Raw genomic sequence first — 11,792 nt, forward strand, 5'->3', positions numbered from 1 at the left:
TGCAAGACAACATCAGCACTGGACTGTACAAGACTGGAGTGAAGTTATGTTCCCAGATGAAAGTAAATTTCAGATGGTTAGCTCACATCGAATGAAGGCACACAGGTCCGAGGGGACCAACAGGTATGACAGGTGCTACACCATCAAGACCGTAAAGCACAGTCACTCAGTGATGGTTTGGGCTTGTTTCAGTGCCAAAATGGGCAGAGGTGGTATATATTTCTTACTGAAAAACCGCACAATGAATGCTGCTCGATATTGTGAGGTTCTGAAGAGGCATCTGTTTGATCACATGGTTATCCACTGGACCTCCATCTTCATGCATGACTCAGTCCCCTGTCACACTGCTCAAAAAGTGAAGAAGTTGCTCCAGAGTAAAAATATTCACATTCTCCCATGGCCAGGCAACAGTCCCGACTTGAACTCTATTGAAAATGGTTGAAAGGAGATCAAGAACAAGGTGAAGGCTGCCAAAGTGTCGTCAGTGCCCGAGCTCCAGGAGGTTATCAAGCGTGTGTGGTGTCTGGAGATGGATATCAATTACTTCACAAATCTAGTAGAGAGTATGCCAAGGAGAATGCAAGAGGTGATCAAGGTCAAGAGGGAAATGACAAAGTACTAAGATAAGCAATGAAGTACATTTTTTGTTCATAAATAAATGTTTTCTGGGATGATTTGTTGTTGTTTTGGTAGTGCTCTAACTAGGTCCAGATTTCCTTTGCGCCGACTGTAGACTGGTAGAGTAGACTCTTGCCCTGCCACTTCAGTCCAGACATCCAGGGGTCCCCTCAGTTCCTCACAGTGCCCAATTACATCACACAGTTGATTTGATGACTCAGGCAGATATTGATGATGTAACATATCAGGCCTCACAAAAGTGTGCTCTGAGGCCGAATCAGTCACCAGGGAACACTTCTTTCCATGTACCGGTATCCTTTCATCTATTTGCACACTGTCGATTGCCATCCTCTTGCATTTTCTCAGTAGTGGGGCTGCTTGGGAAAAGCTGACTGGTGGTTGCCCCTTCACACCAGCCTCCATTAGTTTTCCGCTTCTTTCTGGTCTTCTGCAACCTTCTTCTTATCATCCTTTTTCTTCTTCGGACACTCGGAACTGCAGTGTCCCACCTCACTACATGTCCAACAGGCTTTTGTTACAGCTGAAGATTTCCTTAAACTGTTATGTTCTTGCTCCTTCTTCCATTTGTGACAATCTTCCTTCTTGTGCCCTGACTTCCCGCAGAACCAGCAGCCTCCTCTGGTCTTCTCGTGTTCCCTCTTCTGCTTGTAGCAGTCCTCTTTTCTGTGTCCTGGCATTTCACAGTACCAGCAACTTCCTTCAAATTTTTCCTTTTCACATACCTGCCCCTTTCTTGCCTTGAATCCTGCACAACGACCTCCCTGAAAGGTGGATATACTGGACCTGACATAGGACTCAAATTCTAGGGCCCTGGCTAGTGCTTCTTGCATGCTTCTTGGTTGTGCCTGCTTCACTTGCACTTTCAACTCTGCTCTATCAAGATCATTGATGAACTGGTCCCTCAGTAGAATGCCCAACAGGTTAGGTGCTGCTACAGGGTATGCCCTGTATGCCATACTCTCCAGGTCACGAGCAAGCCGCTGTAGGGATTCTCCTCGAGCCCTTACACAGCTCTGAAATCTTGTTCTTTAAACCTCAGTCTGGTACATGGTTCCATATCTGCTCTCCAGCACTTCTACTAGGGATTTGATAACTGTTCCTCTCCATGACTGACATCTGGCTCAGAATTTCCTTTGCAGCACCCTTAAGGATAGTAGCAAGCTGCACTGCCTTCTGCCTATCATCCCAACCATTGTGATCTGCAAGTAACTCAAACTATGCACAGTAAGCTTCCCAAGATACTCTACCTTCAAATTCCTGAGGTTTCTTTTTAACTGGACCCCCATTATAGCCATGCACTTCACTGGTTTGGGGCCAAAACTGGAGCATCATAATTAAGGCCAAGACTTAAATCTCCTACATTCTGATTATTCAATGCTACCTTTAGATGTCTGGGATCCATCAAGTTTTACCATACATTGCCCATTCCTTTCATATGCTCCCTGTACACTAACCTGAGGCTCAGCAGTGCAATATTTTTCTACAGCCTCAATTTTCTCACTAATTATCTTCACATGGTCAACTACATACTTCAACTGACTATCTACATGCTGTCTGCACTCCATCACTATTCCCTCACTAATCTTCAGTTGGTTGTCCACATGCTGTCACTATTTCCTCACTAATTGACTTAAACTGGTCATCTACCTGCTGTTTGGACTCAGTCACGTTACTGCTTACCTCATACTTCTGCTGCCGTAGCTCAGCATATACATCTTCCTTAACCAGCCCCATCCCGACCACTTTTCCACCACTGACTCCCCCTAATCCCGACCATTTTTAGAAAAATTTTTTTTTGGCTCAAATCTCCGCTTTTGGTGAGAAACATCGAAAAATCATAGAGAAATCGCTCACCTGAGGTTTAAAATACTCGATACAGGTAGCAGTACCTCCTCACCTTACTGTGTTTTCTATCAGGCTGGCTCCAAAGAAAACGAGTTCTATGGGAGTATAACCATTCCACACCACTCACAAACGGTATTTATTTATTTTATTTGGTACAAATTTATATGCAGTATGAGAGAATATTGGTTTTCACACAGTAATATAGGCAATATAATCATTGTTTCACTCTTGAAACACACCAACATACCTGACCTTTTTTGGCGACATTACCTGATCATCATTTCTGACTGTTTCGTCCTCTAATGCTATGTAAAGTTTGTCCTCCACATTGTCATCAACTGGGGAATCACTCTGACCCTGAATTTCGTACCGTGGCATGATATGGCTTTACTGGCCAGGTCACTGGTAACAGGTGAATTGCTGAGACAATGGTATGCAGGGGGGGGGAGGTCATGCTGGGTAAGGCATTATCCCTGCCTGGCATCTTGTAGAGGAAGGTGTCCCGTGTATACGTACCAAAAATCACTTACGAAAATTGAAAATTGTGCAAATTAGGGACCTTCCAATTGATTCGCGTTTATGTACGTCAACGGGATTGGCAGTGACAAAATGTGTGGACGTTAATTCACGTCGACAGGACGCCGCAGGTTAAGCTGTTGCTGTTCTTCCTTCATTTCCCCCATGAATGCATCTAGCTGTCCTTGCACCCTCAGTTGTACTTCCCTCTGTTGCTCATGTAATGCCTCCTGAAGCTGTTCATATCATTCTTTCTGTTCTTCATTCTGTGCTTACAATTGTTCTTTGATTTATTTCTTCTGTGCCTGTAATTTTTCTTTGAGCATTTTTTGTCCTCCATTCTGTGCTCGTAGTTGGACACTGTAACTGTTCTTTGTTTCATTCCTCAACTCCTGCTGTTCTTCTCTTTGTGCTTGTATTAGTTTCACAATCATTGCCAGGGAAATTTCCTCCTCCTGCCCGGCACGAGACATTGTCTGCACACCATCTGCTTCCATGTTGAAGGTTAGACTCATTGCAGCCCTGAATAATCCTCACTCCTGACACCAGTGTTACGTCCTCACCCCACACTGACATAGGCTCCAACAGCAGTAGTTCAGTACAGGAAAGACGTTGCCCAGTGAGTTGTTCTTCCTATGGTCAGCCTTTCAGTGCACAGTGGACAAGATTAGCTGAGGCGAAAATAAACACTGGCTCCTTAAAGTTCACTGATATAATTTTCCAAATAATTTCATTTAATGCTTTCCACCTTCACTATAATCACAAGCACTGGAGCCATACACACAGTTTACTAACTGCTATTACACATAATGCTTAACAACACTTCACAGTTATTACACTTAATGCTTGACACTTCACTGTTTTCTCAAGTACCAATGATATACAAACTTCAAGACCCTGTCACTGTTTGCAACTGTTTTCACAAGTACCAAAAATATACAATCTTCACTTATACTGACACTGCACTACACTCAAACTGGACCAAAACTGACCGCACTACACTCAAACCGACTTGACACCCGACTAAACCTGCCCTAGCCCCTCCCCATCTTTATTTAAGCTTGCATTTTACTAGAAGCGTCTACATTCTATGAGAACAACAGTTGCCAATTCAGAGACAACCAAAACATGCCAAAGCTTTACTACATTACATAAGACTGTAAATTATTTCGCATACTGGCTTAAATTAAAGTACATAATTTAACAATCACATAAACATTATAAAGAAAAAGAGCACAAATATTACTGTACAACTTACGAAACAACTACTCTCACAAACAGCAAGCAAACTGGCAACTCTGACTCGTACCAGAACTTACGGTATGAGAAAAGTCGCGAAAGACCTCGGCCACATAACTAGCAAGTCTTGCTTCTTAACAATATTCATTTTTATCTTTCACTACGTTAATGTCATTGGTAGGCTGTTGGTAGCAATTCAAAAACAGTACTTGTCGATTTCCTTTTTTAATGCAAGGAAGAAGGAACCAAAGGCTAGAAACATGCAAAGATTATTCCCTCCAAGAGAAAGATAAAAACATGATAACAGAGGGTCAAATACAAGATTCTGGCGTAAGTTCCTAATGCACTGCTAGCAAGTTTAAAACTCTGGACAGCAAGAAGCAGTGCCTTAGGAATTATTCATGCCAGAAAATCAACAACTAGTGTTTTGCATTGAATATATATATATATATATATATATATATATATATATATATATATATATATATATATATATATGATATATATATATATATATATATATATATATATATATATATATATATATATATATATATATATATATATATATACACACACACACGCACACACACACACAGAATTACAAACTCACAAATCACAATATTTACTCAGCTGTGGCCTGGCTAGGATGAGGCCCAATCAGAGATGAGCCCATTTTGAATTACAAGGAGAAAGTGGAACTGAACCCAAATGACAAGGACCACCCCCCATAGAATGCAGTGGCCAATGATAGTATAATGACCTGTCATGACTGCCCCCTTTAGGAGCTGATTGGAAAGAGATATAGTCCTGCTGTCATATAGGTCAGTGGAGGATAAGAGGTGTGGCAACCGGGGTATATACTGTAGAGTAATGGGAAGTGAAAGAGCACCGACTCTCTGAAGTCCAGCCTCTTCCAAGTCACCTTCCTTAGTTCAAGTCACCTACAGTAGTCATAATCATCTTCATCATCATCATCAGCAGCAGCAGCAGCAGCAGCAGCATGTGGAGGCGAATGCTGCATGTTGTGTAACCTAACTCACCATCTGACTCCTCTCCAGACAGTGACTCTTCCTATTCTTAGTATCTCTTGACAGGAGTGATTGACCAGCTCTTGCCATATGTTTCATGGTCTTCCCCTTTGCCTCCTCCACCCGAAATTAACTCTCTCAGAGATTTCCCTTTGTGCGAGATCAACCTCAGGATAACATGCCACATGCCCATATAACCAGAGCTGGCGATGACATAATATGTGGGCATTAGGCCTCGATTCAGTCTCACATAGTATTCAGTCGTTAGGCACCCAGTTTTACCAGCAATTTCCCATGATTCTGCAAATGCACTTAGTACCAAAGGAGTCAATTGCCATTTCAAGTCACTGTTTAGTGTCCACATCTCACAGCCTTTGAGTAAGACAGGGAGCATCAGTGTTTTCTAGATGCAAATTTATTTCTCTTGTACATAAATATGAGTAACGCCTAATACCCATTAGGAGTGAATTTATAACTCCATTGGCCCGACTGATGTGGCAAGAAATCTTATCACCTGACCTACCATTATTATGGACCACAGAACGAAGATAAGAGAATTTTTGTAAGACTTCTGCGTTTACACCACATGCATGGACAGACTGAAGTGTTTCATACAACAAACCACCAAGTGCCTGGACCTTGGTCTTGGCCCAAAAGGCCGTTACTCCCAAATGGCTTTCATTACTCGTAAATTTCACAACGGCATTCAGTAGTATCTCCATCAACTCTGCCAGGATAACTGCATCATAAGCAAAATCAAGGTCAGTCATCCTATAATTGGCAGTTGATACTCCACAGCGACATCGACTCACAGCATGGTCAAGTTCGTTCGTTCAAAGATTCCCTGCACCTATAGTGCAGGCCGGGCCATACATTAGCACGGTCAGTGGTGTATGGGCTGGTTAAAACACAGTAAGAGGGGAGGACAGGACCTGGGGATTGCCCAGCACACACGTCCTGTCTTCTGACTGGCTTTGTGATGGGCAAGTACCCAATCCACGCATGTGTTAAAAAACACTGGAGCAAGGACCTATCCGTGTCCTACAAGTACACCAGTACTTACTGGGAAGAAGTTGGGTGATCCCTCACCACAACTGATAGCACTCAGTGTTTGAACAAAGGCCAGTGGTCAGCCAGATTATCTCTGTGGGGATCCAATGGGGTCATCAGAGTTCCCACAACACCTTTCGATTTGCTGAGTCAGATGCCTTCTTGAGATCCTTGTAGACTGTAAGCAAACCTTGTCAATACCCATGATGCCATTACATAAGAACTCGAAGGACCGGGGTATGGTCAACTACAGACTTCTTGGGTGTGAATTCAGACTCCTCAGGCCTCTGAAAATATAACAAATGGTCTGGGAAACACATCATGGGAATGTGAGCAAGAACCCTGTCTGGCACACTGAGCCCTGTAATACCACGTTAGTTACCACAGTCACACGTTGGTCTCCGTACCCTTTTCAGATAGGAATGACCAAACCATTTGTCCAGTCAGGAGGAATGATATCAGTCTGTCAGATGGTTTCCATGACTGCATGTAATACCCTTCTACTTTTCACGGATTTTTACCACTCTTGGCATTATTGTTCTTCAATTTTTTGCTACTAAAATCTTTACCCACTATTCACCAAATATATATTGAGATTTTCCTTAGAAAGTATCATCCCACAAGAAGTCAAGAAGAGAACAAAAGAGAATAACTTTGTGAGGATAGAGTAGAATATTTTGGTGTTCCCAAATACTACACTGCTGCCTTACAGGCCGAAACAAGCTGATACTCGTTGCAACTGCACTGCCCCAAACTATGTAAGCTCACTGGCCCTGTCTTGAGTATTACTGCATAATTACTTGTCCCAGGTACAGATCCCAAGAGTATGCTGACAATGGAAACACAGTTTTTTTTTATACGAAGTATGGATGTTGCGTAGTGCAAATTGCTATCCATAAACTTATTCATCTACTCTGGTAAAGAGGGTGACAATCAGTCACCGATAGGATCCCATGTTGTCAATAAAATGTTGCAGCCAGTTGAGAGGGCATACCAACATGTGTTACTTGATAATTTTTTCACAAGCCAAACATATCTGAGAGAACTGACTCAAAAGGATATTTAAGCCTGTGGAACCATTCGTGAAAACAACAGGAGGCTGTCCTCTCCCAACAAAGTATGAAGTTGAAAAACGTGAGAGAGGGTGTTTTGACTGATAGTCGATGGTATTGTAGTGTGTGATGTGGAATGACAACTCTGCTGCGACTGTTGCTAGTATATATTATGGTGCGAATCCACTTCAGGCAGCAGAAAGGCATGTGAAGAGAGAGAGCAACAAGCTAGCCTTCCAATCGTATCTCATCAAGATGTACAGTAAAGGAATAGGAGGCGCTGATGTCTGTGACAGTGTTTGCATCCTACAGATCAAGACTATGTTCGAAGAAGTGGTGGTGGAACATTTTTCGAAGCATACTGAACAGGGCAGTTGTGGCTACCTTTAGGTTCCACCGGCATATGGGTCCATTCGTAGCAACAATTCACCTATAGTATAGGAGATTAAATTGCACTAGGCATCATAAAGGTTGAAGAGATGAGGAAGAGATTTGGAGGGCCATTGGCACTCCCAGCCAAAGCAGTAAGATATGATGGAGTCAGCCACTTTGTGGAAGATGCACTCTGTGCATGAAGAGCACACGGCTGAAGTGCACAAAATGTGAAAAGAGACTACATCAAAGGTGCTGTGAGTCCTTCTACCAAAAGTAGAATGCATGATAAAATGTGTGACAAGTACTCGTAACAACGTGGTGAGCTATAATTTTGGTATTTCACGAGTGTTCAATGTTCAGTTTACAAAATGTATTGAAATAAAGTTGAGTTTCATGTAATCACGACAGCATAATTCAGTTCCAATCCTGTATATAAAAATAAATTTAAATAGGACGAAGATTGTTTCTATATTCCTTTTCGGGTAATATCTGGAGCATCAAAATGCCAACATTCCCAACTTTGGTAAATATGAAAAATATGCGAAAATAAATTTATTGCTTGTAATTTCTGTATGTAATCGAAAAAGACAATCAACATCATCATACATTCCAAAACAGATATTTGGATCATTTTATCATAGGTCAGCAATAAAAGGGTTAAAGGTATCCCATCATTTAACAGGGTCCTGAACAGTACTGAGCAACGTAAAACAACCTGAAAAAGTGCCACTGTATATGGTAGCACGATTATAGGTGTCTCATCATTCAACGGGGTTCTCAACAGTACTGTCACTTTACAACAATTTCAGAGTGCCACTGCATAGGCCTGTTCTTAAACACTCGTCATCCCTGAGCCTCACAAGAAGAAAATGCTTTTGGATGCATCTAGACCTCTCAGTTCTGATTTATTGCCCTTAGAGTAGCAATAAGTTTGTGATCAGTAGCAAACAACTCTGCACATATGAAAACCCTGTAGTTCTGAAGGATCCTCCAACAAGTATTAACAAGGATGTGGTCAGTCTCCTTTGCATCTCCCCTGGTATTGGAATAACAACTCCAGTAGTGAAGATCTGGATGCTGGAACCAGGATCCAGCAATTCTCAACTTACAGAACTGCACAATCCAGATAGTATGAACTATTGAATTCCTGGTTCCACAGTCGCTGGAACCTACACATTTCTCGAAGCCATTTTTGTCAGTGTCCGTATCCGCATTGAATCAACCAGAACCATGAGCGTATATAGTGAGGGCTCTATTCCACAACGGAATTACATTTGGCATGGAATAGACCTTTCTCTTCAAGATCACACTAATCTTCGATGGGATGTACAGTACAATGTAATAAGAAAGGCAAAGCCTTAGGAATGCTTCAGCCCTAACAGCGTTATACACTCATAAGGTGGAGTAACCCTATCGATACATGAGACAAAGCAAGCAGCTATTATCACTGCAACACTTCTAAACTGGGCATCATCGTCACACCCAGACCAGTAGTATTTGTAACCGTTGCTATTGATCTAAGCATGCCTGGGCCACAGCACTTAAGTTAGTGCAGCTATGCCAACCCTCAGTAGCCCCAACTCTCATGACAACAAAGGCAGTAGATTATCAATAGAAAGGTTTTGAGGATTCCAACCCTCCATTTGGTGTGACTTCCGAAGGTTCTGTGGGTTCCTGTGTCCTCTGTGCTCTGATTTGAGTTAAAAAAAGGGCTTGGGCTAGGCACCTCTCCCCATCATCCGGCTGCCAGGGCCCTATTGGCTTTATCCAGCAACTATCATGATTGTTGCCAGAATGACAAGGTCCAAAAAACCCTGTCTGGCTGGCACCAGAGGGGAAATCCCCTGGCAAAACTGGGTCAGGGTCAGGCAACCTACTCAAACCCTGACCCTTCTTGCTTTTCCTAAGTTGCGCAAGATATAAGTTTTTACAGGGAGGGAAAGCACACCCTACTTCAACCTTCCAAATCTGGGGAGGACTCACCACCAGACTATGGGCAGGGACGTGTGATCCCGAACAAGGGCTATCCAGGTTTGATTCAAAGATTTCCTTCTCCTCGGTGGACTGCCAGCTAAGGCTAACGACCTCCACCAACTCTACTATATGGCTGTTGGCTTTCCTAGTTACATAGTGTAAGAAGTACTCAGTGACGTCATATTGTAAGTTATAAATTACCCTTCCCCACCCCGGAGGGGCTTGGGGACGGGTATTGTTTTCATTCGATTTGTATGTTTGCTTGTTTGTCTATCTGACTTAACAATTTTACGTGAAAACTACTCGTGCGTTTTTTACTAAAATTATAGGAATGATGAGCTATAACCTGATCACATGATTAAATTTTGGGCCAAACTGGGCAAAGACCCAGGCTGTAGGACACCCCCAAATGTAAAAAAAGTAAAAAAAAAAAATCGCCATAACTCCTTTCAAATTTGTTAGATCGACATGAAAGTGAAACTAAAACCTAAATGTGCCTCTTTCAAATCTGCATCCTATAACATGCCACATTACATCAGAAGGGTTACCCTCCAGTTAGCTGTGGGAGGGTCAGTGTCAGGTGGGTCAGCCCCAAAATTTTAAATGGGCATAAAATCGTCAATCTGCAGCCGATTTACTCCAAATTTGATATGTACATCTTAGACCAGATATCTTGTGTTTATATGTCAGCAATAAAATGACTCCAGGGGACGGATTTGCTGTGCCTTCGCACCGCTTCTTGTTATTATTTCTGTTAACTAGGACACAGCAGCCTAATAATGTAACTATTCTCATTTATTTGCACTCTGTTAATTGAAGTATCTAACTAATCCTGCTTGAGTAAGCTTGTAAGTGATTCTAGTTGGGTTAAGAGTGTCTCTGTGCACCTCTTAAATATATAAAAGAACATAATTTTGTGACGTGCAGTGAAAATATCTTGTAAGTCTATCTATCCATGTATTGCCAGAATACATAATCTCGTAAGGGGTGGCCACAAACAAATCGCCTCCATGTCGCCCTGTCTCCAGCCATTTCATTGCCCTGCTCCCAGCTTACACCCCTCTCTCTCATATACCTCTCCACTCCATCCCTTCATCTTATCCTTGGCCTTCCCCTCCCTCTCCCAGCTCCACCTCTCTCACATACACTCTCCTCGTCAGTCTCTCGCTCTCCATCCTCTCCACATGGCCAAACCACCTCACTGTATTTCTCCTAGCACTTCCTATCACATCCACATGCACACCACAACGTTCCTTTATATCCTCATTTGTCAGTCTGTCTCTCCATGTGACTGCACTTGATCTCTCTCAAATAACTCATTTCCACTGCCGTCACTCTTGACTTCTGTCCCTCCAAAAAGGTCCAAGCTCCACTTTCATGCGTTAGAGTTGGTATCACAATACTGTCTTGTAGTAGCTTTTTAACTTCCGTGCTCACTTCCCTGTTTCTTATCATTGTTTTCAAGGAACCAGCAACCTCTCTTCCTTGTTTTACCCTTTCAAGCACTTCACTCTCTAAACTTCCATCCTTACTCATCACACTATCCAAGTACTTAAGCGCACTCACATTTTCCGTTTCCTCCTCATACAATCTCACTGTACATTCACTGACTTCACTTCTCTCGAGGACCATAACTTTACCCTTCCCTATGTTCACCTTTAGTTTCCATTTCTTAATCTTTCACCAGACTCATCCACCAAGTTTTGCAGCTCTCCTTCATCTTCACTTAACAGCACAGTATAATCTGCAAAAAATAGTATAGGGAGTTTCCAAACACTGCCCTCTCTCATTAGGCTCCAACATCCACTGCCCTATCTTGTATCTCTTTTAAAACGCCATCCATGAACAACTATGGAGACAAGAAACATCCTTGTTTCAATCCAACCTTCAGACAGAAAAATTCACTCAGTTCACTATCCACATGCACTGCAGCCTTAGCACCCTCATGCATACTCTTCACGGCCTTCAACAACTTCCCATCTACTCCATATATTCTTAATACTTTCCACAATCCTTGTTTATCCACCCTGTCATATGCTATCTCCAAATCCATGAAGGCTGCATACAACTT

This window comes from Coenobita brevimanus, chromosome 35, assembly GCF_032717465.1.
Source record: "Coenobita brevimanus isolate Jiangsu-jjx chromosome 35, ASM3271746v2, whole genome shotgun sequence".
NCBI classification, from domain to species: domain Eukaryota; kingdom Metazoa; phylum Arthropoda; class Malacostraca; order Decapoda; family Coenobitidae; genus Coenobita; species Coenobita brevimanus.